At 32.6% G+C, this 27571-nt stretch overlaps 1 protein-coding gene across 1 annotated transcript in view; it reads right to left on the bottom strand.

Annotated features, from left to right (window-relative positions):
- Nucleotides 1-23452, bottom strand: part of LOC149423440 (uncharacterized) — a 172166-nt gene extending 148714 nt beyond the window's left edge. The window contains exon 1 of the mRNA XM_089631968.1: nt 23167-23452. The gene's annotated coding sequence lies outside the window, so the exon portion shown is untranslated. The remainder of the gene's footprint in view (nt 1-23166) is intronic.
- Nucleotides 23453-27571: the final 4119 nt, after the last annotated feature.

The raw sequence follows: 27571 nt of genomic DNA, 5'->3' as shown, positions 1-27571 counted from the left end.
TATGTACAATACAGAACATACTTCAAGTCTTTCGTCCACACTCAAAATAGTCATGTCAATATTTAATTTGGATGAGGGCGTCCATCCGACATAACGAATGTTTCCTAGACGGGAGATTTTACCCCACTTCAAAGTCATGGTCATTCGCTCTATCGTTTGTTACCCTCCGTTCGCTTCAAATATCAAAGAATGGTAGAAATTGATATCCTCGACTTCCGGCGCTAAGGATCAGGGATACTGGAATCATCAGGTCGTGAATCTGAAATCATCCGATCTCCGTCAGCTCAAACGGTTTCAGTCGGAGTCAATTTCCAACCTAATTCTGGATGACTTCTCCTCCTATAGTGGGGTAAGTACTTATTGAATTTGACAGGAAGGACGTCAGAAATCGCCAAGACAACTTCATATTCGTCACGATCCCTTCGTTCTGTCAGCGAGAAAATCCTCACCATACGCCAGACAAGAATAGCATAGCCCTTATCCGCTTTGTTCCTTCGTCTACCAGCTAACTTAAGTAGGAAAACCCATTAGCAATTTTCGTTCCCTTCGATTTGAACTCCGTGAAAGCGTCCTCTCACCAGCTGAAAATACTCGAAACAGGGGTCCATTCAGGGTGACTATCTGAGGCTGGTCCGCCAACACCTTCGACAGAAACCGGTGCTTTTTACGGGAATAACTCAACCACACCAATAGCAGGGGAAAAAGCCGGCGCTGCTATACTAAAATAGACTTTATCTCGGTATCCAGGGTTATCGACTTTGCTAACACAAAAGTCCCTATTAGGCAAGCCAATTACAAATTTCGTTCCCTTCGCTTTTGTCGCTTTGGTAAGATAGGACAGCCTACGGAAAATTCGTACACTCCGTCCCCGCCAAACTTATGAAAAATTAAAATCTCACTTGACAGAATAGGAATGCCAGACAGATGCATTCTCTCGGCGGCTAGCTTCCATCCGCTGCGTTATCCCGATTCAAAAATGAATGAAAAGAGTGATGTTTGAATAAATTATATTTAATTAAATATATACTATGAATTCCGTGAAGAATAAGTTGAATTCCCAAGGAGGATACGACAACTCATTGTCAAATAACAGGCATTGAAGCATTTAATTAACCGTTCTATCCGTTACTATTCCGCCCATAGGTATCTGATTGTTTCGACTAATAACCGTTCTATCCGTTACTATTCCGCCCATAGGTATCTGATTGTTTCGACTAATAACCGTTCGCCGGACTTAAAAACACTGCATAAATACAATGGTTTGTGTTCTATAAATTTTGGCGCTAAATATAACTTCTGGAGAATTATTAAATCATTTTAAATTGCATAAAATAGTCTAACTCATAAACAATGTCTATTATTGAATGATCCAAGCGGCTTCAGGGTAACCGCTCTTCGTCCTTTTTTTTATAGCCGAGACCCGGTCGCTTCCATGCAATAGGTGATTTATGGCCTCCCTTGCTAACAGGTCCGGACCTATAGTACTCAAGTTAAATACCCCTACTTCAAAATACAATTGAATTATTTGGTTTACATTAGGGAAATAAGTGTTAATAATTAGATTATAATAGACTTACCGATACATCTTAGTGTCAACAATCCAAATAATTATAAAAAACCAACACAGTCACATGCAGTAAAATACTCATGCTGTTAGAAAACCGCACCTTCTACACTAAATGATTTTAGCCGTGTTCGCGTCCCGACGATTAATTCTTGTTGACGCGCTTCCTAGTTTTTACCGACTCGACTATCCTAAAACGCTGACCGATCCTGATTATTCCTGACCGTCTCCCAGACCTTGAAACTCTGACCCCCTTGACTCTATTTCCCGCCTCCCAACGTTTTCAAAACCTGACTCTCTTGAACCGCTTTTTTCACCCTCGACTATCGACTTTCTTCTTCCATTCTTCAACGCTGACTGTCTATCCGCCCGGGCTCCTTAACCACGACTATCGACTTCCTCCTTCCGATCTTCAACGCTAACTGTCTTGAACCGCTTTTTCTAACCACCGACTATCGACTTCCTTCTTCCGTTCTTCAACGCTCACTGTCTATCCGCCCGGGCTCCTTAACCACGACTATCGACTTCCTCCTTCCGATCTTCAACGCTGACTGTCTCGACCGTCTCCCCGCGCTTTCAAATCCAGACTCCCCCTCCCCAAACCAACCCCCCCAAATCACCATATGCGATTTCTAATTTATGTTCTTTTGAATTCTGAATGCTTTTTGTTTTCAAAAGACAGAAATGCACTAAAGGAACACATCAATTATGGCCCTAGAACCTGTCACATTAATTTTAAATCGTTTCAAAACCAATAAATTGTTACTTCTCCAGTAAAATGTCTAACTCTTTGTTCAAAGGATGAAACTTGACTACCCCCAGTCCAGTTTCCCAGCCCAAATTCGCTCTCCACTGAATAAAATCTAAGAATTCAAACCACATCCCGGAGGTCTCTGACGATACAGTGCATGTTCCCATTTTTTTCTCTACCCTAATAAATCTAAACACTTGTTTCTAAAACAGCTTTAAGGCCAACATCTGGAAGTTCCTATCTCGTGAGATCAACTGAAAATTTCTTTCCCACCATAATAAATCAACAATAAAAAAATTTATCCCAGGGCGAGTCCATCACATCCTTAACATTTAAAAATAAATAATATTTAATAAATGCAATGTATAAATATTTTAATAGCTACGAGCAACAAAATTGATTTTTCCAAAAATGAATAAAGGTTACTGTTATAAAACCCTGACAAGCTGACTTAATAATGTCATACTGCAAATTGCTTTATCTCTTTTTAAACGTCGTTATGTTTGAGTTTGAATTGTTAGTGAAAATTACTTTCTGGAATAAATGACATGATGTTAAAGTGTACAAGCTTTCCCTCAGTTTGTAAGTGTTGTTTTGAACTTAACCCATAGATTTAAATCATTCAATCACACCCCTAAAAGAGGAAGCAATAGCACGTAAAGAATAGTTCCGGTCTCCGTGGAGCATCCTCCCGTTTACAGCAATAATAATCAGGAGTAAATGGAGTGAAAATCTTTATTTCCTTAAGCCAGAGTCAGATTCCTATCTCAGTTGTGGGATATCCACCCCAGTACCTTTACCAACCAACCACCCCTGCACCTACCCATACTTCTCATTCAAATGAATAAATAATCGCATTTTCAGTCTTCCTTCCTGAATATCAAGTAATGTGTTCAAATAGTATAAGTTACGATCTTGCCATGCTGTTTTTCATCATTTTAAACACTTATCCAATACGATACACTTTTGTTGTATTTGATTTATTTGTTGTTACATTCAGCTTAACAAATTTATTTTAGCACCTTTTGATGGACCCGGAACTCGTTAACAAGTCACGATTTAAAAAAAAGGGTTTTATGTGTAAAGTTCGTCTGATTTATTTTCATCATACGCGATAAAAAGTATTCTTACGTGTATGAATAATATCTAGCTATGAACATTCATGTTTTACCTTCTTGATTCTGATAAGAACTGGTTAGTTTGACTAATGAATATTAAAACAATAAAATCTTAACTATCCTCTATTACGTTTGTGGAGGCTGAATTGTAGTTTTATTCTCCAATCAATCCGTACCACTTCACGCAATAACAATTTCATTCATGTGCTGACATAGACTCCCGTTCCACAGTAAACCTAGTTGATCTCATGTAATGTTCTACATAAAAAAAAAAATATTTGATAATCGAAAAAAAATGTTACCTGTTTATGGAACATAAATAAATACATATCAGAAAGCTTTTCATTCGCCGTCTTATATTCATAAAAATACCCATTGATGTTTTAATAAAGGCTTTATTTGTATAACCTGACATTCATCCAAACGTAAATAAATCTCTTTTGTAGTAGATTTTATTCATATCTTGTTACTCAGGAGTGTTAAAAAACGATTTGTAGTAATGGGAAGCCAAATTTCTTAGCCGGCATCGTGAATTTCTATTTTGATTTCGCGTAGTGAGATGCTTTATTCAGCAGTATCTGTCAATTGATTAAAACCCCTGCTATCCCATCATTAGCGTTGACCTGCTTTGGCGAAAAAGAGACAGTTAGCTTTCTTTGATAAAGGTTTTGTTTGGAAATCGAAAAACTTTGAAAATAATCTCTAAAAGTGTGGGTCATTAATTATCGGACCTTTTGAAGCAATCTATTCTAATAGTTTGCATTGTGCAATAATTTTTACGATCACAGTACTTGATTTTCAATTTCCGACATTCAATATCTTTATAAATTCTCTCACCTACTATTTACGTAAACCATTTAAAACTGTTTTATTATAATAGGCGCCAAACATACATTGGAGATTTTAAGCTTAAAATAATAATATTATGAAAACAGACTAAAGCTTTACCTTTTTGGACATAAAAGTTGATAGTAACCACTCGTGACTTATCTGTGATATGAACACTTTTCACTAAATATATTTGTTTTAAATTGAACACTTGAAACATATACAAAAAATTAAAATATTTTTGTACTGTTTACGGGTATTTAAAATAAAGGTATTTAGTAGAAGCGAGAATAGTTTTCTATCCCTAGAAAACACATAAACAAACTTCTGTACTATGCTCTATGTTTTATGGCTCTAGAGCTTACTGTTACAGAATTTTACAGCTTCATACGCCTAAAGTTGTACTTTATACTTGTGCTTTAAAATGTTTATTTTTACTCACCACTTTACTAAAGCGTAAAGATGCTATAAACCCTTAATTGTTTATAACATTCGTTGTCACTAAAGGTGATAAAAAGGGGGTTGGTTGGCGCCTGTTTTAGAATTTTAGCAAAGATAATTATATAAATAGGTTAACATGTAATATATGAAAGATATGGGTATCTAGGACCACAAATGGTAAAACAAGGACGATATTATGAATGTTAATTGCTCAACCACCCTTGAATGCCCAGTAAATCTAAAACGCGTTAGGTTAGGTTTGGTTCGGTGAGCTAGAATTTGGTTGCGTCTAAACCGACCTTGAAATTCCTGATAAACTTCTTTACGTCTGATGGAAGAGGGTCAAAACCCTTGAGACTGAATTATGGAGAATTAATTTAAGGAAGAGACTTATCGCAGCTGATTGAAAAAATAATTGATTGCGTAAATTCTGCAAGGGACAAAGTAATTTTTAAATTCATTATTACGTATTTTAGGATACTTCCTGATTTTGGCGAAATTTCGGACCATTTTTAATGACCTTAATAATAATAGGGAATAATCCGAAACCAAAATTTATATTTACAATCTTTGGTACAATTCTTAAGAGATTAAGTATAATTCTTAACTTTTTGTTACGGTGTATTAAAGAAATGTTTATTTTTATGATTGCCTAATATCAATCATTTCATTTTACATATTAATTTAATTTTTATTTGGTATTTTTATCTCAAGTAGTCTTTTTATTCTACCCTGATAGTATTATGAAATACACATCAAGCTTTTCTTTGATCTTTTATTTTTCTATTTACAAATTAACAACGAAAAATTATAACGCTTATGGACTAAGAATCATAAACCAAAAACTGAATTTAAATTGTGTTCTATCGTGTAAAACGTGTTTTTTTTAGCCTTTTAGAAAAAAATTTTTTTTTTGTTAATACTAAAAAACATATTTTGAAAAGCTTGCATTTACTTTAAAATATCTCATTTTCATCTCTGCACAAAATATGAACATGCACGTGCAATGTTTTCCATTTTACTCTTCATTGTTCTTCACCCAAGATACAGCGGATTAAATACTACCCACTTTTTGAATTTTGAAAAAGATAAACTTAAACTCTCTTCAACCTTTTGTATCACAAATTATTCTGTTGCATTTGCAATCCCAGCATCCCGCCTGGCGTCCGTTTGTTCCCAGAAGATTTGTGAGGTCCATTATGCTTCCAAGCACCACTTTGCCGGGCAAATTGTTTGCCCTGTTCCTCTATAACCTGTGCGAAATTATTTAAAATCTGGGAATCTCCGACTTCGCATGTAACAAGCAGCTTTTTAACATATTTATCTTAGCGAGCTTTGGAAAAAAACCGTTTGTAATATAAATGTACTCGTTCTTATAATAAGTCTACCTTTTGCAACCCTGAGCTCAAATTATTAATAAAATAGTCGTTTGTATTATATCCAGTAAAGTTATGGCATTATACTAATAAAAAATTCCACGGTTTTTTATCAACATTGAATTACAGGGTATTCCATTTAAGGAAAATGAAAATATCACAAAAATATTTAATAATATAATGGAAACACTAACAAGTGAAGCAGAAACGATGAATGTAACTAATATCTTTAGAATCATATTAGAAATAGAAACCCCGTAAAAAAACATAGGAGTATCCTCCCATAGTAGTAACAATACAAAATAAAGAAAGTAAAGATCTACCAAAAGATGAAATACTGTATTTTGCAAACAAAAGATATGAATTTTCCCGAAGAAACTAACAAATTATATATATAAACGAACAACTCACACAGCAAAATAAACATCTGCTATTCCTTTCGAAATTGTTAACACTTGGCTACAAGTTCATCTATGGTAAAAATGGAAATATAATGTCGAGAAAAAACCAAACATCTCCTATCCATCCATCCATATAAGACAATCAGAAGACATCCCTTCCGAATAAAGGACCACACAACCACTAAGCACCTATATAAACAACCACCAATCTTTCAAGATGTCTGAAGAAAACTGTAAATGAAAACGATATATTTAAAATACCAAATGAACTAAACAACCTATTTAATGACGCTAATTTATCGGTGCTAAATATGAATATTAGAACTTTGAGGAAACACTTCGATGATCCTTGTATACTTCTAAATAATTAAGATTTTTCTCTAAGCATAATTGTACTAATTGAAACACAAATGTAATTCCATACAATTTACTAAAATATACCAAAATTTTCTCCTTCTCCACCGATGAAATCACTGTTTTTGGTCATAATACTTATATTATATTATATTGCGGCTGAATTTATTGATTAAAACTGACAGTAAATGTAATAAATTTAACATGTTGTTAAAATTACTATTAATATCTTCTAATAGACATTTATAGATCTTCTTCTTTAAATGATATTCTGTTTTTCAATGAGCTAAAATTTGATATTTTTACTAAATCTTGACAGGAACAATTTTACTTTTTCCGTATTAACAGGGGACATCAATATAAATATTAATGATAAAAATTAAAAAGTAAAATGTCAAAAAGAATATCTAGATTATTTATCAAGATCTAGTTATCTATCTTATATTAATTCACAAACAAGATTAACCTTTAACTCTACATGTTTAGATCACATAATTGTCAAGTCGCAAACGGCTGAATCAACCAATTCTAATAGAACTGATAGTCTATCTTGTAATACCTTAAAAAACTATAAAACAGCATACCTTAATTCCTTCGCAACATATCTTTAATATATGCCTTAAAGGGGGTCACTTTCCAGAGCAATTTAAAATCTCCACAATATAACCAATTAATAAAATCTCGTGAAATGCATAAATTAGACAATTCTAGACCAATCTTTCTTATTTCAATTCTATATTTTTAGATTTAAATAAGCTTTAAATACCGCAAATCATAATTTACTCATGAAAAAAATAACTTGGTTTCAAAAAGGATGCACTAAAACTACTCAACAACTATCTCAAAGACGAAAAACTAAAATAAGTAAAATAGTAGAGAAACAAAGAAAAAACATGGAGTACCACAGGGAACTGTACTTCGACCAATTTTATTTTTAATATATATGAATGATTTATGTAATTTTGAAATCCCAGGACAAATTGTTTCTTTTGCAGACAACACGGCAATAAAATTAAATTGAAATTCTTGGATCGAAACAAATTTCCTCCCTCTGTTTGGGGTCTTGTACCAAAACCTCCTAGATCACAAAACCGCGACACTTATTCATAACAGCCTGCTAACTTGTATGGGATTTCACAAAAAAAATTAGTTTAATTTTTTTTTTCTATTTATTCTTATTTATCAAAACGTCTTAAAATGTTTTAAATAATTTTTAAAGAATATATACATTATTTGGGGAGGTTTTATCCAGGAGGCTGAATTGTTTTTTTAAAGTTCTGTTCATGTTCCAGGTAGGACAGTTACAAGACTTCAGGGTCTAAAAATTAGATATTTGAGAAATAAACACTCCGATGTTGTTGATATATTAAGCATATCAAGTTTATTTTTGTATTAAAATAGGAGGAGCATTACGGTTTCTTAAATCTAGAAGAGCTAATTATTTTGTTTAAATTTAACTCCGGTTGTAAATGAACGTCAGTTCGAAAGCAATTTTCCAAATTACATTGTTTTTATGTTAACTCCACTGAAGGCTGTGAAGAAAATAATTTTGCTCGGAGACTAATTTTGCTCATCTTTTGGGAAGCTGTGTCTAGAGTCTTTTTGAGGATAGGGAGGAGTTAAACACGGGTCTAACATAGATCCATTTTGTAGAAGGGAGGAAACACAGAGGCCGGCAAATCGTTGGCAAGTCGTAGAAGCGACCCGTTCTCATGTAACAAATGTTAACCGTGTACATATGTTGGGCGTGCGTTTGACGTGTTTTCCGGCTATTCACATGAAAAAGATAAATTATGTAACTTTGCCTGTACAAATATATTTTTATTTATTTCTTGTGCAATATTTTAAAATATGATTACATCGGTCACTCACATCCACTGAAGTTTTCATGAGTCGGAATATAATGTAAATATGCATGTTAAAGCCTTTAACGGACGTAAATAAATAAATTATCAGAAGGTCCGCAGACAAAAATATTCAATCTATTTAAAAATGTAGGTAAGAAACAACACTTTATTCATGTTTCATGGGAAACTTCATTACGTCTGTAGCGGCAGCTTTCGAACTTTCTATTAAAAGAAATTGGAAATACGATACATTATTTTGTACGACTATCATTTCTTTAGAGGTATCATCTTTCACTACGGTTGCTGCTTTTAAAATTGGTTTAAAACGAATATGTTTGTAATAAAAAATGAGTATCTTTTCCCATGTTTGGTTTTTCAGTAAAACCAATCATAACATTAATGCACGTATTATTTTTTTTATTAAAACACTCCACTACGATTTATATTTCATCAAATTTAACAATCCCTTCCTTCGAAGGCTGAAATAGCCAACACGCATAAGCATAATTTAAGCCAAGCCGAACTCAAGAATATTACGAAATTATTGAAAAAAAATAATTCATAGGTGCCGGTAAAATATGACGGAAATCTGTTTTTATTATTTCCACCAATATTCGATAGAGACCAATATTAATAGAGAAGGTTAAGATTACGTTTTTTCTCGAATAATATCAGCGGAGGAAATAATAGCTTCAGATAACATTCAATATGATTGATAAAACTGTAAATTTAATGCTATAGAAACTTCATTAAACTTAAGAATGATTTGGTCAGAGTATGTTTTATATATTTATATTTTAATATTTTATGTTTAATACTTTCCGAAAGAAATCTAAAAATGTCCAGTTTCAAAAACTTACTCTATAACTCCTAAGTTATAAAGTTTAATGAGATCCTTGTTATGGAGAGGAATGTTAATAAAGCAACTAAACCAAGAAGAGTACTTTAACATGAATTTAAACTTTCTGGGAGCATCTCAACTATTCGCCACTAAAACAAAAAAGTAGCGCTAAGAAATATCAACCATTTTTAATACGTTCACATTTTATCAAGTGCTTATTAAAAGTTTAAGCGGAAGGAAATAAGCTTTTTAAGTTGATACTTAATTACAAAATTTGATTTAATCAGTTAATAAACTTTTAAATTAGTTTTTGTCTAACGAATGAAAGATTGATGTCAACTTAATGAGGTAAAGTCGTTCATCATTTGTAGCCATCCTATTATCTAGATACTTGCACTGTACTGTTGCTACTTAGCTACTTGTATCCTAATATTGCTTTCTATCTAGTTACGTGCATTATACTACAGCAACCTACGTAGCTACTTGCATTCTACTTTTATATCTACCTAGCTAATTGTATCCTAATATCCTACCTACCTAACTACCCGTATTCTACTATAGCAACCTACGTAACAACTTCTATCCTACTATTGCTACCTATCTACTTGTATCTTATTATTGCTAACCACACAGCTAATTATATCCTACTATTGCTCCTTACCTAGCGACGTGCATTCTACTATAGTAACCTACGTAGCTACTTGTATTCTAAAATTGCTACAATTGCTACTTGCATTGTACTATTGCAACCTTCCTAGCTAGATGTATTCTACTACTGCAATCTACCTAGCTGCTTTTTTCGTACTTTTTGAACTTATTAGCTACTTGTATCGTAGAATAAATAGTGTGTATGTACTTTTAACATATTATACCTACTTGGCGGACATAAACTATTAATGGAAAATTTTGGTATTGGATTGTTACAGTGGAGTAATTTATTTATTTATTTATTCATTACACGCCCTAGTGGGCTTTTCTTTTTATTAAAAAAAAAGCATTTTTTATCAGAGTAAACACTTAAAAATTAATACAATAAAGAAGAATGTAAACATAATGGCAAAAATGAATCCTCCCGCATATAATTGAATTAAAAAGATTCAACAAAAAAAAATAGTAGAAGCGGAGGAGTTATATGGGTACATAGGTCTATTTCTGTCTAGAAGAATAAAAGTGATAGAATATACAACATTTATACTGATTAGTTTTCAAATGAAATATATCACCCAGATCAGAATATTTGTTTCCGAGATTGTGAAGTCTCAGAATCGGAGAATTTTGGTAAGCTAGTGTCCTGGTGTTATTGAAGTAAAAAGGTAAGAAATGTCGACATGAGTTTTTGGGAACATGGATATTGATACATTGATGTAATTCGGGACAGTCAATTTTAAAATGTAGGATTCTTTGTAACAGTATTAAATCTGTGCTTATTCTTCTTTCTGAAAGTTTCAATAGAGACATTTTATCCAAAAGGTAATTGTAATTTATGTTTTGTATAGGAATATGCAATTTATAATTTATAAACCTTAGAAACTTCCGTTGAATCTTTTCGATGTTATCTAAATGAATATTGGAAAATGGAGACCATAACGTAGAGCTATACTCAAGTTGGCATCTGACAAGGGTTTTATATAACATAATAAATGTTCCTAAATTATTTAAATCTTTTGCAGCTCTCAAAACAAAGCCAAGAGTCTTTAGGGCCTTGTTGATTATATTATTAATATGAGTAATGAAAGAACTTGGGTAAATAATTATTCAATTATGTAAAAAAATATGTGGTTTGCCAAATTCCTAGAAAAACTAGAGAAAGGTTGATTGATCTCTAGAAATACAGTTTCAATACTACGTTGCAAACCTTAAAAAAAATTATCAAGCTTATTTAACATTTCTTATAAATCTAATCGCAATCGCAAAAACTAGCATCATTAATTTTAATTGTTTCCCATACGTGAAAAATTGTCGGACGAACTTCTTAGTAATTTATTTAAGCTTTTATTACCCAAATAAAGAAATTACTTTATAAAGTCAGGAACCACGAGACAAATTTAAATTTGACAGATTGTTCAAGATGGCGCATTGTCGAGCTGCTCTCTCTAAATTGAATGTAATATGTACCCATTTATGTTAATAATATAATTTAGAGTCAACGGACGTAATATTATGTAATACAATATAATAAGACATTTTCGGTTCATACTAGCTTCTAAATTTTGTAACTTAGCATATTTTTTATGTTTTATTTTATTACAGTTGACTCCGTACAGATGGTGACAGCTATAAATGTATATATACTCACATATTTATATACATTTATAGCTGTCACCATCTATATTACATATATATACGTTTATATTGTAATAAATTTAAAGTTTTTTGAAGCGCCACTTTTCAATGTTTTAATTTATTTATATTTTTTTAAAAACAAAGACAACACGACCGGGTTACAAATAACCTGGAAACATTTTAAAATCTCCTATTACCACCACAGTAAGCGAAAAATGTTGCTTATTTTGTGAAGGTAACCTTAGCTAGCTGAGAGATTGGACATACTACTCCTGGATGGGACCCAAACGCGATGTCAACTCAGTCATTGACCGATAATTGAGATTATATCGTTGATGCTCATAAACTTTATTTGCAATATTTAATCATGAAGAGGATATAATTTTTAATTTTCACAGCCAAAAGAATTATAGTTTATTATATCACTTTTAAATGTGTTCCGTTTTGTCACCGTTCAGTTTTATCACGGAACCATTTAGAATGGAGGCACATTTTTTTTTTATTTTCTTGTATCTAAAAAAGGCTAGCTTAGAAAAGATTTTTTTTATATTAATAACAAAAACAGAAGTTAAAATAAAAATTTTACATTTCATTTTTACACAAAGAAATACTTTTTAAAGCCTCATTTTTTTACATTAGCTTCAAATAAGAGGCACTGAGGAAAATAATTTACCTCGGTACCTATCACATCTTTGGGGATGCTGTGTGCAGGGTATTTTTAAGGAAAGGAAGGAGAGGTGGTTCTGGCGATAAAAAGGAATAAAGGGTGGGTAAGAATCTCGGGGCCAGTGTGTACAGGAGTGACGCGGGTATGAATCCTTCCCTCCCAAATCGATGCAAAAGATCAAAAAGTCTCCCCCAAACAGCATCTCCAGATTCAGCCCGCCACGCAGTAGATGGACATTCACATCCGCTGCCAAGACTTAGACAAACCTCAGCCCATGAACCCGAGCACCCCTGCTAAGACACCGAAAGTCGCGAATCACTTGGGGTGACATATGGCGTACGTGTTGGTTATCCAGTAAATGGTTCGTGGGGCGACGGTACCCAAACTCGTCTCCCAAATTGCTTATTATTTAGAAGATTTAAAAAATATTTTTAAGTAACTCCGTTCTCCATATTTTACACTTTAATGTCTATCTGCAAAATACATACTTACTACAGTACATAATAATATGATTAATTACTTTTAAATCATACGATAATGTTCAATTCTCTTCCAACCACAAGCAAACGCTTCCATGTAAGAGTAGTATTGAGACCTCATATGTGAAAACCTAATAGAAAACCATTTATGTATGATCCTTAAATTTCTTTAATAAAATATTATAAAAAAATACTATTGTTAGCTTCCGATGTTTGTGCCTCAAAATTAATTTGTGAAGTCCCTACGTGAAAGAAGCCAGAAAACTTTCAAGAATTTGTGTAGAAATTAAACGCATAATACGGGCTAAGCCGTTAGTTAAAAGTTCCGGTGAATAACATTTTCGAATATTAAAAAACTTTGCAAATAAATGGTCTGCCTACCTGGCTTCGAAGGGAGTATGTATCCACTCGAACGTATTATTAGAAGTTTTTCCTTGAATAACAGTCTAACCCAGACTGTATGGCTCAGTTCTTAAGCGCAAATATTGACTCAAAAAGAGGTCTTACAAAGAAAGGTTTGTCTATCCCAATTTCAATATTTTACGAACCCGTGTGCGTACCAACTTGATGTAATACGTAGAACAAACACCGGATTTCTAGTTTCTACAAGTCTGCAAACACTTATTATCAAGGTCACGTTAAGGCGAATACAATGAGTGTTTTTTCCTTCAAATCAAACATTGGATGGTATACCTTTACCTTCAAAAATTATATTGCTTATGTATCATCCGTTTGAAACGGTGAAGACATCTCAAAACAAACACACCCTTTTACGAAGTTGTATATTTCATAATACATTATTCTTGCCGGTAAACAGTAATATTTTATAAAGAAGAACAACACAATGTTTAAACAGCTAAACTGAATCTCAGAACTGTTTTTTCTTCATCTTTATGATATAGAGTATTTTTTTAATGTGAATACTGCGCAACTGTCTCAACTGCTCCAACCGTCAGGCTTATCAGGCTGAAGGTAATGGGAAGAGAAAGGAGTTAGGAGTAGGGAAAAACTTCAGTTATGGTCACCAAAGCCTAAGGCTATAGACATTTCAAGAAACGTTTCAATGTTAAATGGTTGTCTTACAATAGGGCGTTGCTGAGAGAATCTTCCACTCTGGAACGTGCTGCAAATAGTTATACCTTATTTTATTTTGAATGATTTAATCGGGAAATAAAATTTACTTGTGCACGCTGATATTTCAACTCGTCACCTCCGGATTGCCAATTGAGATCCTGACCCCTCAACCACGGAGACCATCAAATGCTGTTATGATGGCTTTTTCTTTATTCTTAACATGATTTTAAAACATCAGTTGATATCGTTACAAAATTCAACACAAACAATGAATGCTTTTTGTGAAAATCCAATTAAATTCAATAAGGGAAAAGCTCGCTTCTGGATGTATGCTGGACCAAAATCTTATAAATTTTGCGATTTTAAAAATGATAGCAATTTTACAAAAAAAGACCAAACAACAATTTTTCGTTCCGCAAAACCACGGCAAAAGTAAAAGTCATGACATGCCTTTAAAATGACTTAAAAACCAGAATGACGCATAAAAATCTCAATAGAAATTAAAGAGTAACTTGAAAATCATCCTTCCACTCACATAAAAATTCTGAAATCAAATAAAAGAAAATGAAGAAATGTTAAAAGTAAATTCAGGTAAGAACATGTTTACAAATGGGCGCCCTTAAAAATGAAGAACATAATATAATATTACTTTAATTGGGAATTGTTGTTTTTTTCTTTTGTTACAAAATAAAATTAATATCGTTTTCTCACAATTCGGTAAAATAATTAACAAGACAATATTTGCATGACTTCCCGCAAAAACATTCTGAATAAATTCAGCGCCAAAATTGCGATGTAGGAACACGATTCAGGGGAAAATCTCCTCCGACAAAGGAAAAAAAAAACAATTTTTGTCCCTTCTTTTGTAATTCACTTAAATCTTTTCTATTGCTGTGGATGTACTTCATGTTTTGTATGTAAAATACAATGTCCTCATTGGAATTCAGCCTCTAACGGAATACTCGTAGATTGCTTGCCTCATACATTTCAAGTCTCCGCCCTCAAACAACACAAAAACGTAACCAAATGAACAGATGTTAGCATCATTTCATTTTAATTCTTGCATGCTGTAAAATTGTGTGTTTCGAAATAATCTAACTTTATATTAACTTTGAGCTTAAACATGTTTTTTCGATATATATATATTTTTGAATTGGTTTTTATTTAATTATCTTCTTTTAAGTCACTTGTTTACAATAATGTCTCAGATTCAGCAATCTCTATAAATTCAAAATTTTATGACTGTGTTTACAAAGTTTCCTGTAAAAAACAACAACTTCTCAGAATTCATCTAAGCTTTCAAAGCGATTGAAAGAAATTGAAAACAAGAACGAAAATAAAAATAAAAATGAACTATATCTCGAATAATGACATCCGAAAAGAATATATTATTATTGAGTAAGATAAAAATATAAATGACATTATCTTGTTTATCACTTTGATAGTTGGGATATATTCTGTGGATGGATAAAGGAAGAGTGTCAGATTGATTTTATTTTCATAAAAGAAGATTTTCAAGAGTAGATCTTTGTAATATGTAGAAAAAAAATCAAGGGCTTATGGTTTTCAATCCAGACTAATAAAACTTTATATGCTGAATGTGAACCTAACTAGAATCAAGCAAGTGACAAAGTCAATCTCATTTTACCTACCCATATTAACTGTGACACCATTTACTGCATATTTTGAAAATATTGAACCTTTTCATGGATTGCTTGCATTACTATGAACAGAATTAAAAGCTCTGAGTTTCTTACCTAACAAATAAAATGCTTAACAATCTCACCATTGCATTGGTTAAATGAGATTCGTCTACTATGATACAGACGTGAACCTAGTTTGATAATCCGCTATAACCTGATAATCAAAAAATATATAAAATTATATTATTCACATATATAATTAAATATGATTTAAGATTTTCACGGCCAAAAGTATTTTTGTTATTTTTTTTGGGGTGTTATGCGGTGTTGCGCTAACTCCTTCTTTAGCCAACGTTTCGGAAAACGTTATAGTTACATCAGGGCAGATGTGTGATGATAGACACTGTAAATAAGAAAAGGATAAAAAGTATTTTTTCAAACATACTTTCTTACATAATTAAGATTTGCTTAATTATTACATTTAGATGAAATAGCACCGCGAATAAACAGTTCCACAAATAGAAATATTATCTTTATTATTTTTCGGAATAACTTATTGAGTAAAACCTCAAATTATAATATTTAAATATTAAAGACAATATTAGTGATTTTTAAACGCAAATCTGAAACAGAAAAATCAGAAAAGGAAACGGTCACATCTGGGACTCGAACCCAGGACCCTTGTCTTTCCGGGACAATGCTCTACCAACTGCGCTAATGGGACCCTATCCTCATCGGTCACTTTTAACTGTATCATACTTCGAATAAGAACTACCAACGTTGTCTTCATTTTTTCACCGCACATTTTTATTGGCAACTATCTTTATGTATGATCGCAAGATTCAACCCGAACTAAATGCAATCCTAGACAGCGTCTTATAGATAAACCTATCTTATTGTTTTTATTTTTAATGTGCGACACCTATTGACTTTTTCTGCAAGTCTAGAAATGAATTATTATTTTTCGGAATAACTTATTGAGTAAAACCTCAAATTATAATATTTAAATATTGAAGACAATATTAGTGATTTTTAAACGCAAATCTGAAACAGAAAAATCAGAAAAGGAAACGGTCACATCTGGGACTCGAACCCAGGACCCTTGTCTTTCCGGGACAATGCTCTACCAACTGCGCTAATGGGACCCTATCCTCATCGGTCACTTTTAACTGTATCATACTTCGAATAAGAACTACCAACGTTGTCTTCATTTTTTCACCGCACATTTTTATTGGCAACTATCTTTATGTATGATCGCAAGATTCAACCCGAACTAAATGCAATCCTAGACAGCGTCTTATAGATAAACCTATCTTATTGTTTTTATTTTTAATGTGCGACATCTATTGACTTTTTCTGCAAGTCTAGAAATGAATTATTATTTTTCGGAATAACTTATTGAGTAAAACCTCAAAACATAAAGATAGTTGCCAATAAAAATGTGCGGTGAAAAAATGAAGACAACGTTGGTAGTTCTTATTCGAAGTATGATACAGTTAAAAGCGACCGATGAGGATAGGGTCCCATTAGCGCAGTTGGTAGAGCATTGTCCCGGAAAGACAAGGGTCCTGGGTTCGAGTCCCAGATGTGACTGTTTCCTTTTCTGATTTTTCTGTTTCAGATTTGCGTTTAAAAATCACTAATATTGTCTTCAATATTTAAATATTATAATTTGAGGTTTTACTCAATAAGTTATTCCGAAAAATAATAATTCATTTCTAGACTTGCAGAAAAAGTCAATAGATGTCGCACATTAAAAATAAAAACAATAAGATAGGTTTATCTATAAGACGCTGTCTAGGATTGCATTTAGTTCGGATTGAATCTTGCGATCATACATAAAGATAGTGGCCAATAAAAATGTGCGGTGAAAAAATGAAGACAACGTTGGTAGTTCTTATTCGAAGTATGATACAGTTAAAAGTGACCGATGAGGATAGGGTCCCATTAGCGCAGTTGGTAGAGCATTGTCCCGGAAAGACAAGGGTCCTGGGTTCGAGTCCCAGATGTGACCGTTTCCTTTTCTGATTTTTCTGTTTCAGATTTGCGTTTAAAAATCACTAATATTGTCTTCAATATAGAAATATTATCTATTGTCGTGAAACTCATGACTGTTTTTATTGAAAACATCGATTTTATATTTAGTCTTTGAAATGGTTACAAAAACATCTTGATCACAATAGTTCTGTTTTTTTATTTGCGGTAGAAGTTTTTGGCTCCAGAGCGACGAAGCTTTATTTCTATTTAAAGCGATGAATTCGGCTTATCTCCGAGGAATGGTACGGCACTTCAAATATCGGATTTCACTTCGTGTCTGCTTTAAAATAATATCTTTCTTAATATGATAACACTAGAATCCCAACTTTCAGAAACCGGTGGGACCTTTTCAGCCTGTTTTGGCGAATACTGTTATAGCGAAAATTATTATATTTAGAATATAAAAAGCTTTGTGACTATTAATATCTAATTTTAAATTTCGAAAAATTATAATTTTCAATTTTATTAAATTTGAAAACAATGAATTAGCTTTGTAAATTGACGTTTTCCACACCTAATCACAATGTTGCAAAAGTTATGTCAAGCTGAAATATTCTCAACGTCGGTTTGAGGGAAGCTGCTTGACTTTGGATTAGTAAATACTCTCCCCACCGAGAGACAGGCTGGGTTCTCATTGCCTCGCAAAACCTGGTTCGCCATCAATAGGTTAAGGTGCTCTCATAGCCGCTGTGCTTACATGATGCACAGGCATTAAAGAGTCGGCGATGTGTGAATGTGGTGCTGTGCAGACCAACGAACATGTGGTCAACGAATGCCCGCTCTGTTCATTCCCTGGTGGGATTGATGAGGTTCACGTGGCGACGCCTGAGGCCCTAGAATAGCTCGCAGATATAGATGCATCCCTCTGATCCCCCCCACCATACAAAATAAAAAGAAGAAGTAAATACTCTTTTATTAAAAGCGATTTAATGCATAATATTAGAAAATAATAACAAACTCCACTGTTCAGTTCCTCACAGTCGATTTAAATGAGTTTAGCCATGACAATTGACTAGATCTGAAAATACAGGTACCTTCAAAAACTTTTCCTCCGCGTTCCAACCCCACATGCTTTCACCTCTCTTTAAATACACAAAACGGAAAAGCGATTTCTTCATAGGCTCTGTATGGTCGCTCTTGCGCGGTAATTATTAAATAAAATAAATTTAATTTAACCTTACATTTCATATAGATAATTATCTGTCTTGTAAAATCGATAACTAACCGTTGACTCTCCTTTGCCAAATATCGCTGTACCTCCGCCGATACCAAAGGATACCAATAAAACTGGAATGACTTTTCCTTCAGGTATAATATTCATAACGTATTAGGGGACATAATGTTGTCTCATCAATAATGCGAGATGCTCATATCTGTCAGGAGCAGTAGACCGCGGCTTCATTAGGCGCTCTAATGTCTGGCAGTTTGTCATTTTACCTATCACGGGACGGGCTCATTAAGGGACCACAATGCTTTATAATGTCAATACAAATGGAGCGTAATTCTTACCATCTACCGGTGGAGAACGTAACACGTAACGCTATTAGGGATAGTAAAAATAAAAATCAGAAATAATATAGTAGCTTATAGTTTACATGGGTAGGTACGATTACGGCCTAAAGTGCAAAAGTTCACTTTGATTTTTGTAAAAAGATCAAAGATATCAGAAAGTAACTTCAAAACATGTTGTATCAAATAGTTTACGTATGTGGGTTTGCCTTGGTTGCAAGGAAAAAAATCGTGAAAAGATCAATACATTTGTTGTAACTAAAATAACTTTATAAGCAATAATTATTTGTTATCCTTTATGCTTTGCATAAAACCTTGTCTTGTAAACATTAGTTTATCATTAAAAAAATAATAAAATATCTTTATTTATGTCCATTGTCCATGCATTATTTTTTCCCTACAATATTTTTGAAGTTCTTCGAGGCAGTGTTGTAATTGCCCTGTAGAAGCTAGTCCTTAATAGTTATAAAAAATGGAATAAATGTAAAAAAAGTATATTTTTGGTACGAAAATGTGGTTTTTTTACTTCAATGACGTCAACCTTGAGTGAAAAAGATGCTACAGAGTGATATAGACCATAATTTTCAAGCTCGATGCCTTGTAGTAGACCCGGATTCATGACACGGTACCGGGGCTTAGGATCACAGGGGCCTAACTACAAAAACTGGTGTTGTACGTTAAGCTTGGTTTAGGTTATACCATAATTATATTTATTAGTGACAGAAAGCTCTATCTCGTACAAACATCCGATTTAGAGATACCGTTGGTCAGCTTAGCATTACAATATTTGTGTGCTTTATCTCAAAACTATGTTTTTGTAGATAGGCCCCTGTGATCCTAAACCCCCATGTTTACAACTGTATTATGAACTATGAAGTTTGTGTGTAGATGAAATTTAATATTTTATTTTTCGTGAAAGCACAATGAATCATCTCTAGGAAGAAAACATTTTGTGGTTTTCTTCATTTGTAGATTTTTTTCCTATTTTTCACTGAACAATGTATGTATATTGTAGGAAGCACTAATACACTGTTGAACGGTGGTTTCTATCGTTTCGATTTTTTTTCTTTCTAGAACTGAGACACAATTATTTCTATAAACTTAGCCATCACGAGCTTTAAAATGTTTAAGCTGTTCAAAGATAGACAATACAGAGTCGTATTATTTGCGCCATTAAACAAGATATTGCTCTGGGCGGTGCCGCGCCAGGTAGTAAAACCATTTGATAAATATAAAACAGTCGCTTTGCTTTAACGCCATTATTGATCTATTAGATGAATGTCAACAATTTAATGTGAATAATTTATAAGTATGCATTTTAGTTATATAAAAAACTTTTTTTGACTGTAATTTTGATTGAATCATATCACTTAATGAAATATTCATCTTAAATGCGCACGATAATAATGGTCGGGTCGTAAGGCTTTATTAAAAACTTATTGATTAAAGCGGAATTAATTTAGCTTTGTTTACTAATTTGCATTTGAAAAGGGTTAATTCCAAACGCCTCGAAGTCTGCTATTCAAAATGCTCAAAGAGATGTTATATTAAATTTAAAGTTACAGCGAAATAATAGTTAGCTTATTGACAAATTAATAAAAAGGTCCAGATTTAATGTCTCTTGATTTTTTTTGTCGAAAACGATAAAACAAAAATTTGGCATCTTGCTTCATTTTAAACTAACTTTAATAAGCTCTAAAATCTATGTGCACAATACATGTGTACGAAATGAACATTGTCGATCTAAAATTTCTAGACAAAAAAAGCTGTGACAAATTCTATACCAAAAATTCATCACAAAGTTAATCGCCGTTCTAGAATTATGGTCAGTGTTAATGCAAATGTTAGGATTTGTGTGATGACGGAATGATTAAGTGTAACCATCAACACAAAATAACTGTATTCAATCAAGTCTAATACACCATTAACTTTTCAGTAGCTGAAAACAGTCTTACGAAGTGTTTGACTTTGTTTTCAATCGAAAAAAAACCGTAAAAAACATTTCAAAACCGTTTGCACCCATGGAAAAACGAGTCATGTAAAATTTTGAATTAAAAAATATTTAAATATCTTTGATTGAAAATAAATAATTTCATCATCGTAGTTCGACTTTGACGTTTGCATTTACGCGGACCTTAATTAGGGAACACAAAGTTTCAATAGTTGAAAGTTTGTAAACTGCAAATCTGAAGCCTCAACGTATTTGAAATTCGATACATCGTTTAAAAGAGAAAAAACACGTTTTTTAGTATTATTAAATTTTCGAAGAAGGAAAAATAATTATAAGAAGAATTTTTGCCGACGGCATACCTAATGTTACATTTAGTTTTGCCGACGGCGAAAATAATGTTACATTTAGTTTGGCCGGCGGCGTAAATAATGTTACATTTAGTTTGGCCGGCGGCATAAATAATGTTACATTTAGTTTGGCCGGCGGCGTAAATAATGTTACATTTAGTTTTGCCGACGGCATAAATAATGTCACATTTAGTTTGGCCGGCGGCGTAAATAATGTTACATTTAGTTTTGCCAACAGCGTACATAATGTTACATTTAGTTTTGCCGACGGCGTAAATAATGTTACATTTAGTTTGGCCGGCGGCGTAAATAATGTTACGTTTAGTTTTGCCAACGGCGTACATAATGTTACATTTAGTTTTTGCCGACGGCGTAAGGTCACATTTAGTTTTGCCGACGGCGTAATGTTACATTTGGTTTTTGCCGACGGCGTAATGTCATTTAGTTTTGCCGACGACGTAATGTTACATTTAGTTTTTGTAGACGGCGTAATGTATTTATTTTTTGTGTTTTCCAAGTTGATCAACTTGTTATGAAACATCGAACGATTACTCGTGTATTTATAGGTTCTTCACGCCCACCGCAGTTAGATCGAGACATTGACAATATTTTACGACTCTCCCGGGAACAGAAATAGCAATTTTATAAATCATTCGCTTTTTATGATAAAGGTTGACTAACTCTTAAACGTGTTCGCGTTACCTGCTTCATTCGTCGATAAAACATCGCCGTAATTTATTGTAGACACGGCTTGTTGGTTTGACAAACGATCCTTTTAACATTTTTTACACGCTAATATCACGAGAAATATTAAATTTACCATCCACCATAATATTCATAATTTTTTAGAGACCTAATAACGTTTGAAGTTATTGCATTTATTATGAATTTTGTTATACCTACAGCATATTAAATAACAGAACGGAACGTGTTTTTGATAATTTTCGGAGCTTACAATTACAGCTTATAATTTCAAATAATTATAAATAAATAAAAGGTGTTATAAATAAATGGATAATATCTTCAAAAATAACATTCATTTTTTTAAACTGAAGAAGATAAAGTGTTAGAGAAATATGTTATAATTCGGTGGAAATTGGGAATGCAAGGGCTTAAAGATGTAGATCAATCGATATTACAATAATCATTAGTAATGTTGAAAAAGTGAGTCAGTTACCTACTGAAAGATTAAAACACGATCCGTCCGACTGATAGTCAAGTTTTTCCCACCCGCCGGGAAATCACCACGAATTAAATGCTGTATCATGTAGAACTTTTTAGAAACAAAAGCAAATGCTAAAATAATTAATGCAATCATCACAAAAAGAATGTTTCCTGTGAAAACCAACTTGAAATAGAAAATTGGGGTAGTCATTGAGGAGAAGGGTTTTTTGTATAAAAAAATAATATTCAGTCAGTGATTCCAATGTAATTCGTCGAGAAGAAAATAGTAAAAAATTGGAGCCTTATCGGTTAAAGAATGCTTTTTATTCAGGAAATTAAAGGGGTTTAGAAACACAACAAAATCTTTCCTGCTTTTTGCAAAATTGATTTTACAACGAATTTCGAGGTAAAATAAATTTTGAATGAAAAATTATAACATTTACTAAAATTAAATTGAAACATGCTTATTAAATAATTAATCTTCAATTTACCATTTTCGAAATGAGGTCGATTGATAATTTCCACTCACTTAATATAAGCCAAGGAACATTTCACTAAATGAACACAAAAAACCGTCACAGATTCTCGTCAGGTTTATATCGCGACAAGTCACCGTATACTTCACAAAACACCCGAAACAATTGGAGGAACCGTCATAGCCAAACTTTATCCGATACTGAACTTTTTACGTTACGTTACTTTTAGTTACGAAGTTGAAGGTATCGAGGAAGCCGCAGCATTAGATAAGCTTCGCAGGGCGGTCCACCGCGAGCGCTCGTCTGGCGTAGACTGTAGAGCCACAGAGGCGGAGAGAGAGCGAGCTACACCGGCGTAGCCTCTACAACGCTCCGCGCATCCGCCGCGGCGCGAGTCGCGTAGAGCAGCAAGACTACGGTGCGTAGAGTGGATCATATATTTCTTACAATAAGCTTGCTTCGTCATTACCAATTTCAGAGATGCATTATTTATAGGTTGTCTGATATTCTTATACGTTTATGTCTTTAATCATAAATGCATTCGGCCTCCAAGGTCGAGGGGTAAGGCTTTCGAATTCAAACCTGGAAGTTGTGTGTTTGAATTCCGTATTGTTTTTGTCTGGTGAACAAATCTGGAGAGTCAATGCGATTTTCACATTATTTAAAATACTCAACTTAGCATCGTTATGCAATACATTGAATTACCTTGTCAATTTTTAGATACTATTTTGCTTTTACATAACAAGTAGTGAGTATTTTTTTGTTTTAATTAATCACAATTCTTTCACGTGATATTAAGTAAGTAAGTAACAATGTTTACTTACTTCCGCTTCAGTTTAAAGTAATTTTAGTAATTTGGGATTTTCAATCATAAATTTCATATTAAAATGCAATTTCACAAAGAATTTATTGTTAGTAACAAAATAAGAAAAAAGTGTATTATGTATCGTTGTTTGGTATCAACTATTTTTTTTTTCAAACTTCCGATTTTATGTCCGGATTAAATCTTCCCCATAGGAAAAACAAAACCCTTCCTCTCACTTTTTCAAAAATGATCATCTAGTCAATCAACACTATGCAAGTGCATTATATAAGCAAAATAAATACAAAACAAAACAAGAACAACACGTCAACTCACCAGAGATCAAATGGGAAAATAATTCACCGACTCCAGATATTTTCATATCAGAGGGTTCGGCTCGGTAGAACTTCTAACAAGGCCTATAAATCCTACTGATCCCTCAAAATAAATATTTAAAAAATCCTTCGTTATCCTACATGTATTCAAAATGACCAACTTTTGCATCTTTATGTATAAATTTTTTGATAGATCTAATACGCCTCAGTTTTTAATGAGAGAGCTAGGTATAATGCCAGTAGCCGAAATAACGAATGGTAATATTTTTATAGTCTGAGAATGCTAAATTCTTTTTATTTCATTTCAGTAAAAAAAGTGTTATAACTATTATAACTATTATTTATTTTATTATTATTTTATTATATTATTATTATATAATTCAGTATTTATTTTATAATTCAGCGTTAGGATACATAATGAATATAAATTTTTCACTTGCTTTTATTACAAATTGAAATCCAGAGATAGAAAGTTATTGATAATCCGGTATTGTAGTGACAACTTGACAATAGTTCGGTACCTAGTTCAAACAATTTAAATAAATTGTTAAACTTATTGAAACTCCCAGAGAGAATTATTGCGTTCCGCCATATTCATTAGTTTACCAACAATAATACTCAATCTGTCGTTGTCTGGTCTGTAAAAAAATAACGAGCGCATTTATTTTTCTCCGGAACATTGAAATATTATTATTATTTCCTAAAGTAATCACATTATTAAAATATCAAGAGTTAGATTTAATCGGATAATTATTATAGCATTTGGTATTTCCTTAGGTTTTCGCCTTGGTAGACATTTCCGGATAACGAACATCCTGAGAAAATATGAAAAACTTTTACTATCGTCATTATTGTCAACGTTAATTTAATTTTTCATCATATTATCGGGTTATCTCCGTAGTGCTATAATTAGAGGCGCTACTGCGTACTAATATCTCGTCGATACTTATTAGAACGCGATAAGGGGGTGCGTGAAGACCTATTCGGTAGTTTTAGTAAGCGCGTTGAGAGAGTTGGAGGTCATTTGGAGGTAAAAAAGCGTAACCTATTTTTTCGCTTCATGTCTCATCTAAATATGATACATCAATGGTTATCTCATGTATTATTTTTTTAGTTTTATTTTATTATTACAAAATAATAGAAGATTTCAAATTATAACAGTATGCAAAATAACCTTTTTTTCCAATTATTTTACTAATCTACAAGGTGAGCTCCAAGAGCTCGTGTTTATGGGAAGATTAAATATATACAAAAATTAAAACAATATTTCAAAGATGAACAGCATTCAAAGTTTTATTAAAAAGTACAAATTAACAAAATGCAATCTTCAATTGATGGTGAATTGAAAATATTTACGTACACATTACGAATTCGTTAGTAATTTATGGTAGGTGTATACATAACCAGGGGTCAATCCTACTAAACTACTATTACAGTTAAAACGGGATCATAAAATTATCAAACAATTTGGTTGCGTCCGTCTGTAAATCCGGTTCAATGAATTCTCGAACTTTTGCTTTTGAATTAAAATCCAAGTTTTTTTTGGAGAATTCAAGCCAAGCGATAAAGTACCATCTGTGATATGATATTTAAAAAGCAGATTATTTTAAATGCAATTAACTTCAAATTAGTTCAATATTATCTTAAACGCTCCCAATGCTCTAGCGCCAAAAAACCGTAAACTGCCGAATCCGTTCCCCGCGCACTAAAGCGTTAATTGTGGAGCAGGTTTCTGCGAGATTTTAGTACGCAGAAGCACCTCTATGACCATCCCACTGTGATTTTTCACGGGTTTGCGCTAGGATTACTAGGTATAACCATTAGTTACTTCTAAGCGCCCCTGAGGTGATATATCACAAAAGCGGCGCTATACAAATTTTCCAATATTATTATTGTCAGTTTTCAACGAGATATCACATTTCAAAAACAAAAGCATTTATGTTTTGACTGAGTCATCATTTTTCCATGGTGCATACTTACACAGCCTTGCTAAAAACGCGGTGAAAACCTTATTCGCTTGATAATTGACCGTGAAGATGAAAACATTTTTAATATAGAAACTGACATAAAATAATTCATGGAAAGATATATATATATTGTATACTAGGGTTGTTTATCTAAAAAATAAACTTGAAATTTCTCATTGAATTCCGGAATATTTCATAAGGTATTTTTACTGCGCTTTGTATTTCTGCTTTTTGAAGATTATATAAAAACAAATACCATTTTAAAGGACTAGATAAAATTATCTTGTAGATTTTTGTATTTAAAATATACTTTGATATTTAACAATTTGATTATTTTAATTTCAAAAATGAAAATAGTTGAAATAAACACACACATATTTTTACTCCAAACGTCAAAAAATTTTGAACAATTCGAAAATTTAAAAAAAAAATCATTTTATTTAGGGAATTTCCAACCAAACTTTTAATCATTTATTCAATAAAAAAAAATCTTTAATTCCAGAGAAAAACAACAGATTTTTTTTATTTTTAATTCATCGATAGCCCAATATAAAAGTTGAATTCTATGATTTATATTTTCATTATTAAAAAAACATAATTTTCATACAATTTTTTATTGAATTTACGCCGGACAGTCAATAAAATTAAAATATGTCTGAAATAACCAAATTTTTTCAAGACGGGAATTTCGCGTGTCAGCCTGCTGAAATGCGACATTACCAGTGCTTTCGAAGCCCAGTTAGGACGAGATAATAGACTAAAATAAAGCCAGAATCTTAACGACACAAGTGAAGCAGCTGTGCACAAAAATATGCGACGCATGGCCTGGAATATTAGACAAACCTGCCGTTGAATTTTCGCTATCAAATCCCTAAAATAAAGTGGAAATCTTAACATCCACAGGGATCCCTCTAGAAACATTTGATATGTTAGTAATACCTTCATCAGAAATAATTAAAATGTGAGTAAACCCTCGTTATTATAATCTTATATCATTACAAACCTACATTTTATTTATTTTATTCTAATTATTATATATCTTTTATTAGTACCAACTTGAATCTAAACTTGTACAGTCTTTATGCAATGTGCAACAAACCCCGTTTATCGGTATTGAAGTGATTTCTTATAGAAAAGTTTATAGTAAGTTTTTTGGTCATCAAATAATTACGCGCAATTTATACTGGGTCGTTAAAATTGCTCCATCCACTCTTGTGGAGCAATATTGTCTCTATTTAAGAATCTTTCGAGGTACTGCGAAAAATTCTGTGAAGTGATAAATGAATCTTTGTAGCGAGTCGTGGAGAGTTATTGCT

This window comes from Hesperophylax consimilis, chromosome 5 (assembly GCF_061612785.1).
Source record: "Hesperophylax consimilis isolate HC1 chromosome 5, BYU_Hcon_1.0, whole genome shotgun sequence".
Lineage (NCBI taxonomy): Eukaryota > Metazoa > Arthropoda > Insecta > Trichoptera > Limnephilidae > Hesperophylax > Hesperophylax consimilis.
The sequence above is the reverse complement of the archived record's forward strand: the minus strand, read 5'-3'. Positions and strand labels throughout refer to the sequence as shown.